Genomic DNA, 21043 nt, shown 5'->3' on the forward strand with positions numbered 1-21043 from the left:
ACAGACTAAATCCCTTGATGTCTCTGAACTTCATAGCTTTGGAGATTGCAGCTGGAAAAAGAGAAAAACTTCTTGGGCTGTCTTTTCTGCAGGATGGATTACAATTAAAATTACAAACTGTGTTGAAGCCATCTGGCTTCTTTGAATTACAAATACTGCTTTATCTGTAATTTTACAAACCATTCAGAGACAGAGTGAATGGTAAGGAGCTATCAACAGTAAAACATTTTGGATTATAACCTTGGCAGATTGTCAACTCTGGATTTTAGGATAATTGGTTAGAGTTGGTATTGGAAGATAGAAGTGGATTATAAACTTTTTTCCTCTCCCCATTTTTTTCCTCTTTTTATTCTTTTTCTTCTTGTTGCCTGGGGAGCCTATTGGATTATAGATTTTTAACCTCAGAACTATTTAAGGACAGTGGAAGCTCAACTGTTGGTGATTTCCCTTGGAAAAGGCCCTATGGACTATTAATTTTGAATAGGACCTTGCAGATTATAAATTCTGACTGAGCGATAACCCTGGATTTTGGACAACTGCTCTGGAAGTGAGCCTCACAAACAGAAGTGGATTACAAATCTTTTTTCTTTGTGCTCCCTTTTCTTTTGGGCAGTGTATTGGATTACAGAGACTATAGACAAGAACTATAAGAGTTATTTAAGACAAATTTAAATGATATTGTGGTATGTGAATATAAGATTAATGGTTTTGTTTAAGGCAGGCATTTGGGAAAAGTATTAGAGCTGATAAAAGATTTGGGGGGTGGAAACAAAAATGAGTGTTCCAAATTTAACTAAAACTGGCAAGAAAACACCCTCAGCCCCATCCTCCACTTCTGCAAGCACTGTGTATCAGAGATCAATCGAATCAATGCTTCAACAAGAAAAATCTAACAATTTTCAGAAGGAGATGCAAGTGGCATTACAAGCAATCCAAGAGGCAATCTCCTCTCACAAAGAAGATACAAGGAAAAATCATGAGGAGACAAAAGACAACTTTGATAAAATGAATCAAGAAATTCATAACATAAATTTCCAACAGATGATTACAAAGAATGAACAAAGAATTCAGAAACTAGAAAACAAGTCAGTAGAGACTGATCAGAAGATGGAAGAAATAAAAGATGAAAATCAGAGGCTGATGCAGGCAAATAGAGAATTGGAGGATTCAAAGGCAGTTTTGGAAATGGAAAAGGCATCTTATTTTTTAAGATTTCAAAATATAACGGAAGACAAGGAAGAGTACCTTGCAGACCTGATGACCATAGCTATTGGCTGAAGCACTGAAAATTGGGAAACAGGAAATGGAAGGAGAGATAGACCAAATATTTCAAGTCAATTCAAGCTATGCAAGGAGAAATAAAGTCCCTAGAGAAGTACATGTTAGATTCGTCAAAAGATCTATAAGAGATGAGATATTGAGAAGAGCGAGAGATGATCCTCTGTGTTACAAAGAAAAGAAAATTTTAGTGTTGAAGCAGCTCCCCAGGAGAATAAGAGATTTATGAAGAGAATACCAATTCCTGACCAGAAAACTAATTGAAAAAGGAGTGAATTTTAGATGGCTGATTCTGGAAGGGATTTTAATTAATTGGGACATGAAAAGATACAAATTGGACTCTGTACTCAAGGCAATAGAGTTGTATGAGAGTTGCAGAGCTTTTTTGGAAGGGGAAAGTCCGGAATTTTGTGCAGAGAGAGAAGCGAAAAAACAGGAAGAGGAGCAGCCAAACCAAGGGAAGAAATAAAAACAGAAAACACAAACATAGATGAAGGGGCAAAAGCAAGAAAATAGAGACAGATAAAAACAACTAGGAGAATAAAACCTAAATATAACTGAAGAAGATAGAGAAGGAAAATGGGATTCTCTCAATGAATATAAATGGATTGAACTCCCCTGCAAAAAGAATTTTTTTATTACATGATTACAAAAATTAAAAATGGATATAATTTATCTCCAAGAAACACATATTAAAAGACAACACTATAAACTATTGGAACAACCAAAAATTGGGAACCTCCACTTCACACTAGCACAACAAAAGAAAAGAGGAATAGCTTTATATATTAAAGAGACAATGAACCCCAAACAAATCTATGCAGATGAAGAGGGAAGAATATTAATGGTGGAAATAATGATAAATCAAAAACAGATATTGATGGTAGCAATATATGCACCTAATAACAAACAAGAAGAATTCTATCAAAAATTATATTAAAAAATTGTGGAATTGGAATATCAAAATATTTACTTAATGGGAGACTTTAATGCAACTGTAGACGGGAAGCTGGATTACAGAAGTAGTAAAATATGGAAAAAAAGAGGGAATATACTATCTAAGACTTTCTTTAAAATGGCAGAAGAAATCTGTATATAGGATATATGGAGAGAAAAGAACCCCCCCAAAATTACAATATACATTTTACTCAAACAGGCACAAATCATGGTCCAGAATTGATATGATATGGATATCCCCTAAATTAAGCATGATTATACAAGAGATCAAGATAGAAACCAATATATGGGCAGACCATAATCCTATAAAAATGACTTGGAGAGAAGCTAAGAAAAACTAAGATGGTCTCTGAATCAATCTTTACTGAAAGAGAAAGAATTTATACAAATAGCAACAAAGGAAATGGAATTTTTCTTTAAAATAAACAAAAAAGAAGAAACATCGCATCAAAATGGGATACAGCTAAAGCATATTTTAGAGGTCTGGCTATAACTTACATGGTGAAAAAGAATAAAGAAAAAAGCAACAACAAATGAAGTTAAAGGAGGCATTTATAAAATTGGTATTGGAACCCAGACAACATGTTGCTGATAAAATATTAAGGATTTGTGATGATAAAACAATTAATAAAATATTGTTAAAAAAAAGAATTGCATTAGCCATAGTTCCTAACCATGGCTTGTTGTTAGCCAAGTATCATTTGGAATGAGACTAATATCTACTTTAAGCAGCTGTTAGAGACGGCAGGGAGAACAGCACCCATAGAGTAATACTGTCCTCCAACAGCAGCATTGCTGTTCCCCAAGGGGTGTGTGTGCATATGTGTCAAAATCTGCAAAATGTTGCACAAGGCATTGAAATAGATGTTTCAGTCATCACGCTGTCGCTGCCATTTTGCAGATTTTGACACTCCCCCAGATGCACCTGTTGCTCCTCTTCATTTTCCTATGTGCTCCAGGAAGGAGGAAGGTTATTTTTGAAAACTGCAGAAAGCATTATTGGATAGCTTTCAGGCTTTCTTTAATAGTTTTAAAATATGTAAATATTAAAGAAAAAGTACCAGGCGAGCAAGCCCACTATAACATGTATGGAACTTCCCTCAGATTTTTGCAATATTGCATCTCAAAAATTAAACTTTCATGTCGTGAGGAAACAGGCCTTAGCTATTCCTAGTAAATATAACAGACTTCAGCTTAGAAAATATTTTTTTCTACCTTTCCAGCTGTACTTTGGACTATAAAGGTAAAGATAAATGTTGCCCCTGTCCAGTCGTGTCTGACTCTAGGGATGGTATTCATCTTTGTTCCTTAGCCAAGGGTCAGTGTTGTATGAAGACATTTCTGTGGTTATGTGACCAACAGGACTATATGCTGAGGTGCATGGAACACTATTATCTTCCCACTGAAGTGGTACCTATTTACCTATATGTATTTTCTTGCTTTCAAACTGCTAAATGGACAGGAGCTGGGGTAGGTAATGGGAGCTCACCCTGTTGTGTGGTGCTTGGGTCTCGAACCTGGGCTGTCAGCCAGCTGATAAGCTCAGCATCTTTAACCACTGAGCCATTCTGCCCCCCACACACTTGGACTATAGCTCTCACATCCCACATAGCTATAACCATCAGGCTGGGCATGGTGGGCTTTGCATTCCCAGCACAGAACCAGTTGAGTACCAGATGGGAGAAGTCTGGTTCAGAAGAACTCCATCACTACTCTCATTATTCTTCACAAATCATATTTCCGGTGTGGCTGGAAAATTGGACTAAATCCATTTTCCTCGCTCTTGGAACACCATTAACCTACTTCTGAGCCATGAATGACATTGTTTGCAGCATTGTGATGAAGCCTGAGGCAAGTAATGAGGGAGAAGGTGTATTTTTTCCTCACTTGCCCTGAATTGCTGAACTCCTACATTCTTGAATGACTCAGGACCCGTAAAGACCCTCATCTCTCTGTTGCATAGTTTTGCATTTGTCGTTTATAGGTTTTCCAAACAATTATAGTGCATACACATAGCTCTAAACACGCACAATGGTACTATTTTCATATTAGTGTCTTCCTCTTTCTATGTTTCTCATGATGCCCAGGAGCACCACTGGCTGTCTCTCTAGAATATAGATCAATATTTCTTCATCTTAGTGACTTTAGGATATGTGGACTTCAACTCCCAGAATTCTGGTAGAAGAATTCTGGGGGTTGAAGTCCACACATCTTAAAATCATTGAAGTTAAGAAATACTGTTCTAAATACTGAATGATGATAATGGAGCAACTTTCTATTCACCTTTCGCAACATCCAAATAGCCTTTGCACGAGTAAAGATGCTGGACTGGGTCAGGTGATGCCCTTTCAAGAACTAAGTTGCTTAGTGTAATTAAAACCAAGGTATTGCTATCAGATACCCCAAATCAAAGGCCTTTTAGAATTAAGTTTAAACCATAGACTACTGCAATATAAAGAAGTCTTAGAAGTAATTGTTGGATTCTTCCATTTCTCTCTTCACCAGCTTTAAACTATGCAGCCTCCAAAGGTGTATATGTCTCTATATCTTTATCTGAGTTCTTTCCAGTCAGTTTTGACTCCCAGAAATTAAATGACAAATTATGCAATTTTATTTACAATATTTTTTGGAAGCAGGTCGTTATTGCCTCCTTTTTCCTACAGCTGAGAATGATAGGCCTGAAGTCACCCATCTGGTTTCGAGACTAAGGTAGAACTAGAACTCAGAGTCTCCTGGTTCCTAGCCTAATGCCTCTAACCACTTCACAAACTGGCTGTCATCTATGTCTATATCCATCTATGTCTATCCACACACATATTTAAATTTCAAATGAATCTGAAATACAGGTAGTCCTTTCTGAACAACTGTTTAGCAACTGTCAGAAGTCACAATGGACCTCCCAAAAGGTATTTATGATCCAGTTCTGGAGTTCTGATGTTGCAACCTCCGCTCTGTAGTCACATGATTACATGACCACGTTTTGGGCACTTGGCCCCCGGCTACCTTTTACAACCAGTTTATTTATGTATTTATGAGACTTATATACCGCTTTAAGTGCAAGCACTCTCTAAGCGGTGTACACCAGTAAGCAATGTATATATATATATATATATATATATATATATATATATATATACATTGCCCCCAACAATCTGGGTCCTCATTTTACCTACCCCGGAAGGATGGAAGGCTGAGTCAACCTTGAGCCGGTGAGATTTGAACTGCTGACCTGCTGAACACAGTCAGCTAAAGTGGCCTGCAGTACTGCACAGTTGCAGTTGCAGCATTCCATGGCCACATGTCTTTAATTTACTTTTTTTTGTGAATTTCTGTCCTTTTGGCCATCCAAAAAATACCCATAGTTGCAAATTAACTCATTGCTTTGACAGTACCTGTGTGTATCAGACTCATTAAAAAAAATGTTAATATTTCTTCATATGTTTACATGAGATTTCCACCAACAATCCTTCAATGAATACAAATGCAAACACAAACTAGCCCAACATTCAGGGGGTGGTCAAAACATCCAGATGTCAGTTGTGATTGCATATAACCACCCCTTCCCACAGACTTTTTTGTTTACATTTTTACCAATATCTACCCACGAACAAAGGTTAAGAGAATATTGGTATATTTGTATATTATCAAATACTTTCCAAAAGTGTACATGCACACCTGAAAATTCGTAAAGCAAGGTACTTAAACCATTTTGAAGCACGCATACCCACAGAGCTATTTTTTTCGTTAGACTGTGTTTGTACAAGATGCTTGAAGTTTTGTTTATCTCCTATCACAGAAGACCTTTAACTTGGTTTGGTGAACAGGCAGCAGATGGATGTATACAAGATGCAGTTTCATTGGCTTTAAGTTAAAGGGAGGGAGGGAGGGAGGGAGGAGTCAGGCTTAATTCTGTATTCATGTGTGAATGCAGCAAATATGAATCCAGGATTAAAAAGCTAAAGGAGAATGGTGAATTCCATTGGTTCTGCTTTAGAACGAAGAGCTGCAGATGCAAACATCCAAAATTGGAGCTAAATAAACAGATAATCCTATATAGTCTGCTAGATACCTGCCAGCTGATAAATCTATATCTTTGACAGATTGCAAACGTAGAGCATTGTTGAAGGAAAAGTCTTCATCATGGTTCAGTCCAAGCTGGGAATAAACAATATGGCGACTGCTTTATAAAAAAGGTTGCAGTTTATTGAAGAGGAGAGCCAGACAGACAAATGGCTCTGGAAGAAAAGAGAGCAAGTACATGTAGGGAGTGGGTTTTTATACCCTTTGGAGCCTTTTGTTTGGAGTTGTTCCTGTGGCATGAACTTTGACCTGAGTCTGAGTGTGCCCTTTGGCATCTATGGGTTAATCCTATTATGTCCTGTCTTAGAGTTTGGGTGGGGTATGTAGATTTTAGGTGTCTTTGTCTTTTTAATCTTCTAGCTTCAACCTTCCTGAATGGATTATTTACATGTGCATTTCTACAGAGCTGGTTTCTGCTTGGGGGAGGGAGATTTGAGGCTATTAAGAAAACTGGGCATGCTTTTCTGCCTCTTTAAAATCCTTTGAGGAAATATATTTTTCTGCCCTTTTAATATTTCCTTCTCTGGGAGGCTGACTTCCCACAGCCTTTTGCATCCAAAGGGCAGAAGAATGTCCTCCGAGATTCTTTTTCTACTACTGAAGCTTTCTGGGATGAGGAAGCAAACAAAAGCACATCGTGTCAGGTGCAGAGAAAAATCGGCAGCCACCTACAGAACAGGTGCTCTGACTCCCCTGCTGTCTCTGTTGGTGAGACATTTTCTTGTGTACAGGATGATCCTGGTGAAGAAATAGCTCCAGCCTCTCCTCCTTTCTCTAGCTTCGCAAACTGGGATCTGGGGATGGGGGTTTGTGCCTCTTGGTGGAGAGCTGCTAACTGAATTACCAGATAGTTTTTCCAAAGCAAAAATATAGGTAGTCCTTGATTTACAAGCATTTGTTTAGTGAATGCTTGAAGTTACAAAGGCACTGAAAAAGTGACATGACCGGTCCTCATATTTATGATCGTTGCAGCTTCCCCACAGCCACACGATCAGAAATTGGGGGCTGGGAAAACATATATTTGATGGTGGCAACATCCCAGGGTCATGGGATTGCCCTTGGCAACCTTCCCAGATGGCTTCCAACAAGCAAAGTTAATGGGGAATGGGGAAAGCCAAATTCACTTGATTCACTCAATAACTATAGGGATTCACTGAGCAATCTTATATTTAAAAAAAAGTCATAAAATTGGGCACAACTTATTTAATTGACTTGCTTAGCAACAGAAGTTCTGGTCCCAGTTGTGGCTTTAAGTTGAGGACTACCTGCATGCTGGTAGAGTTCAGTAAAGCTTTCAGGTGCTTCGCACCTTTTGCCTACTTCTCTGGTAGTAATGCGAATGACTTTATTGGCCAAACAGTTAACAAGATAAAAGGGCAACCCTGGATGTTACTATATCAATAGCTTTTTCTGTAAATATGGGCTGGTTGCCAAGTGCCTGGAATGTGATCGTGTGACTAGAGGAGGAAGCAACATAGACTCTTCAGAACCAGGTACCTTTTGGGGGAGGGTCTGTCATAACTTTGAATGGTTGCTAAGCGACCAGTCATAAGTCAAGGGCTACCTGTAGTAAAAACTCAGTTTATATCCACCAGTTTCAGTGACTGACCAGCATCATTTATGTCTTCTCTGACAAGAAGAACCACGGGCTAATATGTACAGTTCCTGCTCCATTGGTGTGCACTATATACAATGGTACCTTGGTACTCAACTGCTTTGAAACTCATTGAATTTGGTACTCTATGCAAAAATTTTGTCCTGGTACCCATTGTTGGTTTGGTACTCAATGCACAAGCTAGAACTTGTCTGTGTTCAGCTGTCTTGTGACTCACAACATTATTCCTTATGGGAAAAAATTGTTTGTTACTCATCATTTTTGGTATTCATCACGTTTCCCAGAACCAATTGACAATGAGTACTGAAGTACCACTGTATAATCAACTGCTCCCAAAACATCGAAGGCCTATTTCAATGGAAAACTGAAGGAAAGGGAACTACCATATTTTCCGGCATATAAGATGACCCCCAACTTCGGAGAAGATTTGCATAGTTAGAAAGTCATCTTATACGCCAGAAAATATGGTTTTTCTAGCGTATAAGACGACTTGGCGTATAAGACGACCCTCAACTTCGGAGAAGATTTGCATGGTTTAGGAAGTCGTCTTATACACCGGAAAATATGGTAATTATTTCTCAGATTTCAAATGCTCCTTGAATAAACACTTGGAAGTGGTCTTCCTTTCCCATAAAAGATTCAGCACATTAACAAGCCTGGCATAATCCAATATCCCTTTGGAGGAAAAACAAAATACCACTTTTCTTTTAAAATTCCTTTTGAACATTTAGTTGTCTACAGGAAACAAGGGACTCACCAAAGTCTTGAGGGTGATCCCAAGAGCCAAAGTTGCTGCTGGTTGTAATTTTGATGTATCAGAACAGAAACATTAGTATGTTCCAGAAAAGCTGTTAATTATGTTTAAATTTAAATTACCTTATTTAAACACAATTTACATCACATGGTTTTCTGGCTTTTCTGTTGAGTACAGAATATAAATCCCAAAACTGTGTTTTGTTAATTCAAAGGGGTGAGAGTTGCTTTGTGTACGGATTCATATATAGAGAGCAATGTTTCTCAACCTCAGCAACTTTACAATGCATGAACTTTAACTCCCAGAATTCCCTAGCCAACATTCCTTCAGAATTCAATTCTGGAAATTAAATTAATGTTAAAAGTTGTTGACGTTGAAACCACTGATATAGAAATGCTGCAGCTGCCAAAAAGGCCAATACAGTGCTAGGCTGCATTAACAGAGGGATAGAATCAAGATCACGTGAAGTATTAATACCATTTTACAGTGCCTTGGTAAGGCCACACTTGGAATACTGCATTCAGTTTTGGTCACCACGATGTAAAAAAGATGTTGAGACTCTAGAAAGCGTACAGAGAAGAGCAACAAAGTTGATCAGGGGACTGGAGGCTAAAACATATAATGAACAGTTGTTGGAATTGGGTATGCCTAGTTTAATGAAGAGAAGGACGAGGGGGGACATGATAGCAGTGTTCCAATATCTCAGGGGCTGCTCCAAAGAAGAGGGAGTCCAGCTATTCTCCAAAGCGCCTGAAGGCAGGACAAGAAGCAACGGATGGAAACTAATTAAGGAGAGAAGCAACCTAGAACTAAGGAGAAACTTCCTGACAGTGAGAACAATTAATCAGTGGAACAACCTGCCTCCAGAAGCAGTGAATGCTCCAACACTGGAAGTTTTTAAGAAGAGACTGGACAGCCATTTGTCCAAAATGGTATAGGGTTTCCTGCCTGAGCAGGGGGTTGGAGTAGATGACCTCCAAGGTCCCTTCCAACTTTACTATTATTATTATTATTATAAGTTCACTTCTGCAGCCTGAAGTAGCATGATAGTCATATGAGGAAATCCAGATTGAAATCCTCAGAGCTGTTATTATTATTTTGTTTTTAGACAAAGATATCCCTTAAAAAGTTGACAGGATAAAATAAAAGACAGAAGGAGACCTATTCTTGCCTTCTCATAGATCCTTGGAATAAAGATGAAGTAGAATTTTTTTTTAAGTATTCCAAAATAACTTTGTTCCATGTAGCTTGTCTGCGAGATTCTACCTCCTTTCTTTCACATTTATTATTCTATTTTTAATCTTGCACTTGCTTTTTTTGCATTGCAGATTATATGTGCAGACAAAAACACACACACGTACCTCCAATAACGCACTGAAAACCAAGACAATGCATGATATTTCCTCTTTACATTTTTATGAACCTGTATAAAAGAGCACCATATTTTGCACTTGAAATGAGCTCTGGGCTTTAAGAATTGCTAGTCTTCTAACCCATCTAATTCTCCTTATTAAGAGAGAAAGAGCTAGCCAGAGAACTAGTGTAGTGTGCTACATTAGACATAATATTGGATTTAAACCAAAAAAATGTGGTGTTCAAATTTGTACCTTCCACTGGGGGAAAACAAATCTCATTGAGGGATTTTTGACTCAGCTCCCTTGTTTCAGACTTCTCTACAGGGCAAGGTTGTGCTTCTAATGTGCAACATCTCCAAGAAACCATAGTTTAGGAGAAGTGTGCATCATGAAACCAGGTTGATATTCCATTGGGCCTTTGTCTTGTTTTTCTCATCGTTTTCTTTGCCAACAAAACATATAAACTCTTTTCCAACTGCTTGCTACTTTTAAATGCACCATTAGGAAGGGGTAATGGCCTAATTTCCAAAATGCAGCAAGCTGTTGTAAAAGGATCCTCCTCCTCCTCCTCCTCCTGCCACAGCTGGCACACCATCAGCCAGCTAAGCTCTACAATTAACAGCTCTCCACAATGTCTGACTTGCAAGCAATACATCAGTTTGGGCTCAGAACTGAAAATAGCAACTGGCTGGGAAGGCATAATTGCAAAGAATCAGGGAAAGCTGCAGCCCCCCCTCCCCCCATCTTCCCGATGCAAGGATCACACCTCTATTTGGGGATGACGAGGATTTGCTGCTGTGGCTCAGAGGCTTTCTCAGTGGCAAAACTGAAGCTATTCCTCCTGGTGGCCAGCTCTGTCAGTCATATTTTGAAGAGGAAATGAGATCTAAGCCTGTGTGAACCACTGTCATGACCAGTTCACAAAGCACCATTCTGAGGACCCCCTCAGGCTTAGCTCTATGGGGTACCCAGCATGTCCTATAGCAGTGATGGCAAACCTTTTAGAGACCAAATGCCCCAAAACTGGCCCCGCCCTCGCTCCCCCCCACCTCACCCCACTCTGCCCCCCCATCCCCCACCCCTCCTGCCCATAGGACCACTCACCACCTCCAGGGCCCGCCACAGATTGCCCAGGCAGCCCAGCAGCGCCATGGCGGCCACACCCTCTGCCCGCACCCTGCAGCATCAACTGCATGATGGGGTGTGAGGGCAGAGTCTTGTCTACGCTGCCTGGCTGCCACATCCTTGGCTGCGCTGCTCCATGTGGGCCATGTTCGAGGATGAGTTTCCTTCAGGGGGCCTGCTGGAGAGGAGGGGGTCGTGGGAGGAGGCAAGGCTGGGGCAACGGCACGTGTGCCCACAGAGAGGACTCCGAGTGCCACCTCTGGCATCTATGCCATAGGTTCGCCACCACTGGCTTATAGGAAGAAAATGACTGTTTCCAAGGGTGGCTTTGGAGGGCAAGCTGTCCTGGGACCTTTTTATTTTATTTTTTAAATCCGCCCTTATTATTGTTTTTTTTTAAATAATTCAAGGCAGCGAGCATACATAATTATTCCTTCTTCCTCCTCCTATTTCCTCCACCCTGTGAGGTAAGTGGGGTGGAGAGAGAGTGACTGACCCAAAGACACCCAGCCAGTTTTCATGCCTAAGGTGGGACTAGAACTCACAGCCTCCTGGTTTCTAGGCTACCACTTTAATCACTACGCCAAACTGGTTCTTGACTTGTATCCTGTCCGGCTTTGCTACTTGAAGTAGCCGCATCAATCTTTCCCAATCCAAGCCATCAGCAAACCAGAAACAGCCATTGTTCGGTATTTTCTTCTTCCTTTCTTGATATATTTATATTTTATATTGTCTTGTAACTTTTCAATACAGCTTTGCATGAAAGAATAGCCCCCTGAATTACAGCTCAAACAATTGCACACAATTATCAGAAGCTTAACCTCAAGGTCCAAGGCCAGTGGTTTTTTTAAGGAGAAGAAATCCATGCACCTCTCCCAACTTCCAGTTCTCCAGATGTTTTGCACTATAACCCCTGGAATCCCAGGCCACTGGTCAAGTTGGGGACCAATTGGTTAGTGGCATGGTCTGAAGCCATCTGGCAGTTGAAACCTATACATATCAGAGTTGCCAAGGTTGGAAAACACTGCCCTAGCTGGATTTGTCTTAAGAAGATAGGCAACTTCATTGTCTCAAATGAAATTATTTGGATACATACGGTAGCACATCTTTTGCTGGAAATCTGCACATCATCCCTACTACTAAATCCTGGGGGAAGCTTAGGAAGCTTCTTCCAACCTTCTTAGCTTTGCACATCCTTGTCCTGTCTCACTGTAATCTCTCTCCCTCTCTCTCTCTCTCTCTCTCTCTCTCTCTCTCTCTCTCTCTCTCTCTCTCTCTCTCTCTCTCTCATCTATCATTCTATCTCTATCTTTCATATGTCTATCTATCATCTGTCTGTCTCTGTCTATCTATCTATCTATCTATCTATCTATCTATCTATCTATCTATCATCTATCTACCTACCTACCTACTTAGCTACCTGCCTACACACACACACACACACACACACACACACACACATATGCAGTGCTTTTTTTGTAAAAAAAAAAAAAAAAAGGTGCCGGAACTCACACATGTCATACAACCCGCCTTGCCTACCCTACAAGGTTCCATCCAAAAAAGGTGCTGGAACTCTGTTCTGGGCATTCTATGACAAAAAAAAGCCCTGCATATATATATGATTTCTATACTCTGGTTAGTTTACAAAGAACATCATAAAGTAATATAAAGACATGACTAAAAAGCACAGTTAAAAAACAAACTTAAAAAACAAGATTGAAATTAAAAAGTAAAAAAATCAGAGTTAAAAAATTAATAAGGCTAAAAGATTAAGAGCTCTCTTTAATTAAGAGCTCTTGGATCACAAGTAGAGAAATAGTTTTTTCACCATCAGCTACTATCAATCAGAAATGCCAGAAACGGAACCCACAAATCTGATGCCAATCAATCATGCCAGACTGAAGGGATGCCAATCTTGATATTAAAGCATAGACCTCTATGTCATCACATACAATTTTTGGGAATTGTGCCCATTTTCAATTTTTTTGCCCCACCAGAGAGAAATATTTGCTATTTTGGGGGATTTGTATATGAGTCACCTGAAAAAGATACTGACCCCTTTCCAACCCTAATCTAATCAGGCTGTAGATTCACACAAGATATTTAAGAATGAACTACATTAGCAAAACAGAATTCCAGTGTTCACACAATTCGTGCCCACATTAACCACATTATGACTAGTGATGGACTAGTTTCCCAGTACACTAGGCCTCTACATCTTGCATCGGAAATTATCCTACCCCATACAGTATTTGTCTAACCTAGTCTAGTTTGTTGTGTAAACAGTTGATGGATGCATTCACACAACTTGTTTTAACTACTAACTGATTTAATCCTTTTCTGACTTTGCATACTATCTTCATCCATAAATTATCCAAATGCCCCAGACTTGCGCGACACGCTAAGGTACAAAAGGCAAACCAAAGTGAACATTAACCAAGTGTAGTTTGGCATATTGGCTGAACACAACTGGGGTGATGGTCTAGGACAGGGGTAGGCAGCCTTGGCTCTTTTATGACTCATGGACTTCAACTCCCAGAATTCCTGAGCCAGCATGGCTCAGCTTGGCTGGCTCAGGAATTCTGGGAGTTGAAGTTCACGAGTCATAAAAGAGCCAAGGTTGCCTACCCCTGGTCTAGGAGCTAGGCTGAAAAGAAGAGAAACAAATTATTGGTATGATAATAAAAGGGGGATATGATGATGTCACATATTTATAACATAATTGCACAAATCACTGGCACAAATTATATAATTCATATTGTTTGCACTATAACACGATTCACACAACATTGCCACCCTGCAGATGTCCATAAAGGGTAGGGCATGCTTCTAATGGGGGTTGAAAAGTGTTGCCTATACTTTAGTGTTCAGGCTGTGTGGGTGTGTGTGTTGATCTATCAGATTTATATAGCTGCCCACATCATGTATGTGACTAGGTAACATATATCAAACAAAATGATGTAAACAATGTTTAGTGATTATTTAAAACAATTAAAATATAAATAAGACCACAGGAGAATGCATCAAAGTCTTACACAACATAGTTGATCTCGTGGGCTGTTTCCTGTATTCAGGATCTTGGGCGACTAATTTGTCCCTTAACTTCATTAAATTTGCTTTTTTTTTTTTAGGAAGTAGCTGCCTTGAGACCAGCTGTGTCTTTATGCAAGTAGCCAATTGAGACTCGCACCATCCTCCTCTATGGACAGCTGTTTGGGGATGGCACCCATCAAAGCCTTATCAAAGTGATTAGTAGCATTCAGTTAAAATGCTAGATACCAGAAGATTGAGTGGGAGGTGTGAGCCATCTGCCAACGCTGCAAATATTGTATATTCTTGCTTTTGACAATATGCAGAATTGTCTGATAAATATGGGGTTAATAAAGAGCAGAAGGGGCGTTGGGGGTAAAGCCCGGGAAAGAAAGAGGAAGAAAACATTTGACCTTCACACTAATTGGATAGTGTGAGATATGACGGCCAATTTAGGGAGGGAACATGCTGATAATTTAACTGCTCAGAGGAAGAGAACTTAGATCCTAGCATCCCTCCGTTGTGCCTGTGCCGACATTTTGTAACAATCAAAGACTTTTAGGAAAATAAATGCCTGGAAGTTCTTTGGAATGTTTCATTAGCCGGAACCACATCATCATGCTAGGATCTAAGTTCTCTTCCTCTGAGCAGTTAAATTATCAGCATGTTCCCTTCCTAAATTAGCTGTCATATCTCACACTATCCAATTAGTGTGAAGGTCAAATGTTTTCTTCCTCTTTCTTTCCCGGGCTTTACCCCCAACGCCCCTTCTGCTCTTTATTAACCCCATATTTACCAGACAATTCTGCATATTGTCAAAAGCAAGAACATACAATATTTGCAGCATTGACACCATCACTTTTTTTTTTTTTTTTAGGAAATCAGATGAACGATCCATCAGGCTCAGGCATCTGACAGACAGAGGTGCTTCCAAATCTCAACCGGGTTTCTTTCCTACCCTGAAAGTACTGCTTCCCAAACTTTTTCCTTCATCACTCCAAACTGCTTATCAGAAAGTCTTATCAAACTTCAAGGGCCGGTCATATATCCCTCATTTCAGCACTATTGTAACTTCAAATAGTTGCTAAACAAATGGACATAACTCAAGGACTACCTGTATTATAAAAACAGTTATCAATGAATGATCTTTATTTCATTTCAGCTACCATTGGTAATTTCATCAAGTTCATCCTAACAGGAATTCTTGGGAGACTTTCAAACATACTGTATTTTAGTACAGCAGGCAATCTTTAAGTCAATTTCAAAATCCCTGTTATGACGGGTAATGGGTTTGTGTGTCATTACCCAAAGAAAACCTGCTTTTATCCAATTTTGCGTAATTTACCCAGGTTTGGGAAGCACTGTCTTGAAGTCTATTAAGTTTTAACTATATTATGTTGCTTCAGGAAGTTAGACTAAATCAATGTTTCTCAGCTTTTACAATCTGTGGACTTCAACTCCCAGAATTCCTCAGCTAGCCATGCTGTCTGGGGAATTCTGGGAACTGAAGTCCATAGAAAGTTGTCAAGGTTGAGGAATACTGGACTAATGATGTATGGAGCACTTTTCAATTCTAACATTGGACCTGGAGGTATCATTGCCCCAATATGGCTTAGAATTTACTGGTCCAGATAGCAGCACCCAGATGGCTTTTCTGGCTTGGAAGCTAAACAGAGGCCAACTTGGTTAACACTTCATGGGAGATCGCCAGGTAATCCTGAGTTGTAAACTAGGCTAGGAAATTGAGGACTCATCCCAGAAGACTTTGCCCCAGCACTTTGAAGTTACTGCTAAGACACCCATATGAACGTGTCCATGAAATCACCTGGACACAAACTAGATTTGAAGGAGGCTTACTATCAGCAAAATCATACCATCCAGAACTTCACAGTTAGGTTCAGGACTATGCATGGAATCCTACCCACATCTCCAAATCTACTCCATTTTTCTCAATCCATTCCCCCTCCCTGCTGTAACTGCAGGAAGTGGCCATAGGGGGAGGGGCACAGAGGGGAAGTGATGTCATCTGCATCCTGGCTTTACAATGCAAAAGACGCAAATTGTTTCAGTGGCATTGCGCAAGGAGGTCCTGATGTGCGATGTCATCATGGCTTGTACTATCTTGGTGTCTGTGTTTGCATAGCAATTACTTCTCGTTATTTTAAAAGGCAGAAGGATTATATTCATTCTCCGGGTGAACCATTGACTAGAAAACAAACTGTTCAGAGGATTATCAACAGGTCTTCATACATGTTGGCACTGCTGTGAATGAAAGAGCATGCTATATATTTCAATTTGTAGCACATCATTGCACAGTGTCATATGCACAAGAACTAGGGACAAGGTGTGTTCCAGTCCACATGCAGAGAGTTTGAAATTGTAACACATTTATCTGCCGTGGATCACATTAAGATTCAATGAGATTAATCTCTGAGTAGATATCTCTGGTGGTATCGTGGTTAGGATGTCACATTAGGTTGGAAGAGAGCAAGATTTAAATCCACATTTGACTTTGGGACAATCACTACTTCTCAACTCAATCCACCTTGTAGAGTGGCCCTTGTGGGGAGTATAAGTGGAGAACAAAATATAGCATTTGAACTCCTGGAGGAAAAATGGGATAGAATTATGATTATCATTATTATTGTTATCATGATGATCATCATCAACCAATTCTAGAGTCAGAGTAGGGAAACTATAATCCACAAGTCCCATCTTGCCTGATCACCCTAACTGTGAGGTACAGGGAACCAAGAGCAACACAATTAATTGCTCAGAATAGTTTCTTTATTGCTGCTTGCCCAAAGACAGGAATTCTGCCACACTAAAGCACACTCGGCATTACTATCAGATACATTCTGGGGAAGGTTTATGAAGGATCCCTTCTGGGCCTCTTTATTACTGAACTTACTTGCTCTGCCTTAGTGTATTTGTGAATCCAGTTCACTAAACCAATTTATGGCTCAGTCTTGGGCAAATCGCGATAATCAGTTAATTGAATAGCCAAGTTAATCATATTGTGCGAGTTCAGACACTTTGTAAAAGCTCTGGAAAAACAGCTAACATATTTAGGACAGCATTTCTAGTATCTCAGATGGCATTATAAGAAAATACAATATAAGAATCTACTTGGGTCAGAAAGCAGGATTGTCAGGATGAATTTGTGGTTGGGGGCAGGTGGAAAGTCTGTTTCAACTAATGCCACAGCAAGTCCATTTATTACCCTGACTGTATTACAAGGCCGATGTCTTCAGATTAAATGCATTTTTATTTCAATGATGCTTGTGGTTTCAGCTCACTCTGAGGAGCTTTATAGCAATTGCTTAGCAAAAGCCAAGCCAAGGAAGAATATTGCTCTAGTGGTCCCTAACAAAAGATCCTATCAGTGCTGGGAGATTATTGGAAGATGGCAAAGCATTTATAAGGCAGCAGTTGCTTGATAAGGTTGATAATCCAACACACCCCAAAATCAGACCTGCAGGAGTTTAAGCTCCTTGGCTGGGTTGAAGACTGTGGAGCACAATGGTTAGAGCGCTGAACTGTGACTAGGGTCATGCAGAATCAAGCCCTAACTCAACTTTAGAAACTAGTTGGCAGAGATGTGCAAAGCCAGCCAAGGAACATGCATAGTTCTGAACCAGAATACCTCTCTCAACTTCTGCCTAAATAATCAACCTAAATTGGCCTAAACTAGGACTGGCCATTTGGTTTTCCATTTCAAATGAACGTGTGATCCAGCTTCCTTGGGAAACTCATTTTCTGATATCAGCCAAACAAATTACAATCCCAGTGTTTGCCCTCAAAGGAAATCATGGTTTAAAAAGTACACAGCTCTAGCCCTTCTTGAAGTCTCAGCTCTTCCTTAGACTCACCAGCGATGGAGATGCCTCTTCTTTAATGCTAGGCACGGCAATCTGCAATGCATTTATGTGCATATGAACCTCCTGTTATTTCACGCATTCAGTTTTAAACGGTTGGGAGCAGATTTTAAGAACAGCTGCGTTGTTCTACAGTAATGTCTCTTTATAGCACAGAAAAGATGTGCTATAAAGGATGTGATGGAGGTTTCTTTAAATCTTTCAGTATCATGTAAAGAAGACATATCCAAGTCTTGATACAAAAAGGGAGACATTAACAAACATGTTTTAATTGTCATAGAATTGGAGGATTTTGCTAAGGCCTGCATTTTCCAACATGTTATTTCCAAAATAACACAAGTTATCCTTCAGGGTTATAAACAGATAAGGTAGCAACAGGTTTTAAAGGCTTTGGATGGAATATAGGGCTCTTGATAGCAAAATGTTGTTTGTGAGTCTGTTCTTGAAGACATCTTGGTAGTTTAATGCAGTTACTACTATTGAAGAATCTTGGAGTCCTAGTGGACAGCCACTGAAATACGAGCCAGCAGTGGGTTGCAGCTGCCAAAAAAGCCTACATAGTCTTAGACTGCATTAATAGAGGGATAGAATCAAGATCTCATGAAGTATTAGGACCAGTTTATAATGGCTTGGTAAGGCTGCACTTGGAATATTGAATCTAGTTTTAGTTGTCACGATATAAAAAAAGATGTTGAGACTCTCAAAAGAGTGCAGAGAAGAGCAACAAAGATGATTAGGGGACTGGAGGCTAAAACCTATGATGACCGGTTGCAGGGATTGGTTATGTCTAGTTTAATGAAAAGAAGGACTAGGGGTGATATGACAGTAGTGTTCCAATATCTAAGTGGCTGCCGCAAAAAAGAAGGGTCAACCTATTCTCCAAAAGATCTGAAGGCAGGACAAGAAGCAACGGATGGAAACTAATCAAGGAAAGAACCAGCCTAGAATTAAGGAGAAATTTCCTGACAGTGAGAACCAGTGGAACAACCTGCCTCCAGAAGTTGTGGATGCTCCAACATTGAAGATTTAAAAAAGAGATTGGACAACCATTTGTCTGAAATGGTCTATAGGATTTCCTGCCTGAACAAGGAATTGAAGACCTCCAAGGTCCCTTCCAATCTGTTATTCTGTTTCAACTGGTACTATTTGGCCATAATTCTGACTGGTCCAATGAAACGCATGCACATCTTACCATTAAAAAAATAAACCTCTGGCTTTCTCTGGTTTGAGGGGTCCTTGGTGCTCTCTGAGCTTGGCTGTTTTCTTGCAGATGTTATTCAAACGTCTGATGATATTACCTAGTTTGGGTAATTAAATATCTGCAAGAAAACAGCCAAGCTCAGAGAGCACCATAGACCCTTCATTTCAACCCTGAGCTACAAATATTCTCCTGGATTGGTTTCTCTGGTTTGGGATCCAGTTGAAAGTGCTAGTTCTTTAATCCCTAAATAGCAAGAGAACCAACTGTTAAGGTTGGTTCTCTTGCTATCATATCAACCTGCCTGTACTTTGAGATCTTCTGTGAAAGCCCTTCTCCAGTTCTTTCTTTTAATTGTATACATTCGAATATGAAGAACCAGTTGCCTTCCTTCTAAACATATCTGCTGCTTGCAAGGGGGCTAACATTTATTATCTGGGGTGAAAGGGGAGCCTCCAACATTAATATCAAGCCACACAGTGGGCAAGCCACACTGTAAAGTTTCTCCAAGATTTCATTTTTCAAGCCAGAGAAATCTATCTGTTGATTTTCTACTTAGTGAGGGGGTCTCATTCACCTGGCCAATGTTTAAGGGGCAAATGAAATCAGCTTTATGTCATGATTGACCATTGAGAAAGTAGATACATGCCTCTTAAGACTAAGTCATCATAACTTTGAAATTAAATACAGACATAAAACTAAGTGAGCTTCAGCAGATTAGCAAAGAGCAATGATTAGAGAGCTACTTTGGTCTAATACAGGGGTCTTCAAACTTCACCCTTTTATGACTTGTGGACTTCAAGTCCCAGCATTCCTCAGCCAGGCACACATGCCTGGCTGAGGAATTCTGGGAGTTGAAGTCCACAAGTCATAAAAGGGCCAAGTTTGAAGACCCCTGGTCTAATAGTTAAGGCACAGGCTAGAAACCAGGAGAGTTCTAGTTCCGCTTTAGGCATGCAAATCAACTGGGTGACTTTGGGCCAATTGCTAGGAGACTGTGGGTTCTATTCCTGCCTTAGGCATGAAAGCTGGTTGGATGACTTTGGGCCAATCACTCTTTCTCAGCCCAACCCACCTTACAGGACTGTTGGGTAAATAGGAAGAGGAATAAGTAGTTGATATGTTTGCCACCTTGATTTATCTATGAACAGTAATAAAGTTGGGATATAAATAAACAAAACACTAGTTTGTTGTAGCAATAATAAGATATACACATTTTTAAAAGAGTTCAACAGTCTTTACCCAAATAATTCCAGGAAAGTAAAAAAAAAAAAAAAATCTTGCTGCAGAAATGACCTCAGAAGAGTGGAGAGTAAGTGTGCAATACTGTGTTACTTCTTTTTCAGAAATCCAGACTATGGAGAAATAAAGATCGCTTCTATATTTTCCTCCTTCCAAAAGGCATGTTTCTGCTTTTGTGCCTGCCCAGTTCCCTCCACCCTGCCTAGCCCTCCCCCATGCTCTCATGGCTTAAAACAGTGTTATACAATCTTACATGTTGGACAATCAACTATCTGGTAGTAGTGATGGATGATGAGACTCATAATAATAAAAAAAATATCTGCCACGAGAATGAAGGAGGCTAAAAAAAAAATTGTAGGAGGTGAGATTTACTTATTTCAAAACTGCATTACCTCAGGCCCCCTATTGCAGACGGGAATACATCTTCAAGGAAAGGTAGGTTATACCTATTTTAATAAACGAATCCATTTTTCAAAATTAAGCAAACCCACCACCGCCGCCGCCGCCACCATCACCAAACAATCTTTTCTG

The 21043-nt window shown here is 39.8% G+C and overlaps 1 protein-coding gene across 19 annotated transcripts in view; it reads right to left on the reverse strand.

The window, feature by feature from the left end:
• Positions 1–21043, reverse strand: part of UNC13A (unc-13 homolog A) — a 124761-nt gene that overhangs the window by 100140 nt on the left and 3578 nt on the right. The window lies entirely within an intron of this gene.

The sequence above is a fragment of the Crotalus tigris genome, unplaced genomic scaffold, assembly GCF_016545835.1.
Source record: "Crotalus tigris isolate CLP2741 ecotype Arizona unplaced genomic scaffold, ASM1654583v1 scf7180000017633.3093840, whole genome shotgun sequence".
Taxonomy (NCBI): Eukaryota; Metazoa; Chordata; class Lepidosauria; order Squamata; family Viperidae; genus Crotalus; species Crotalus tigris.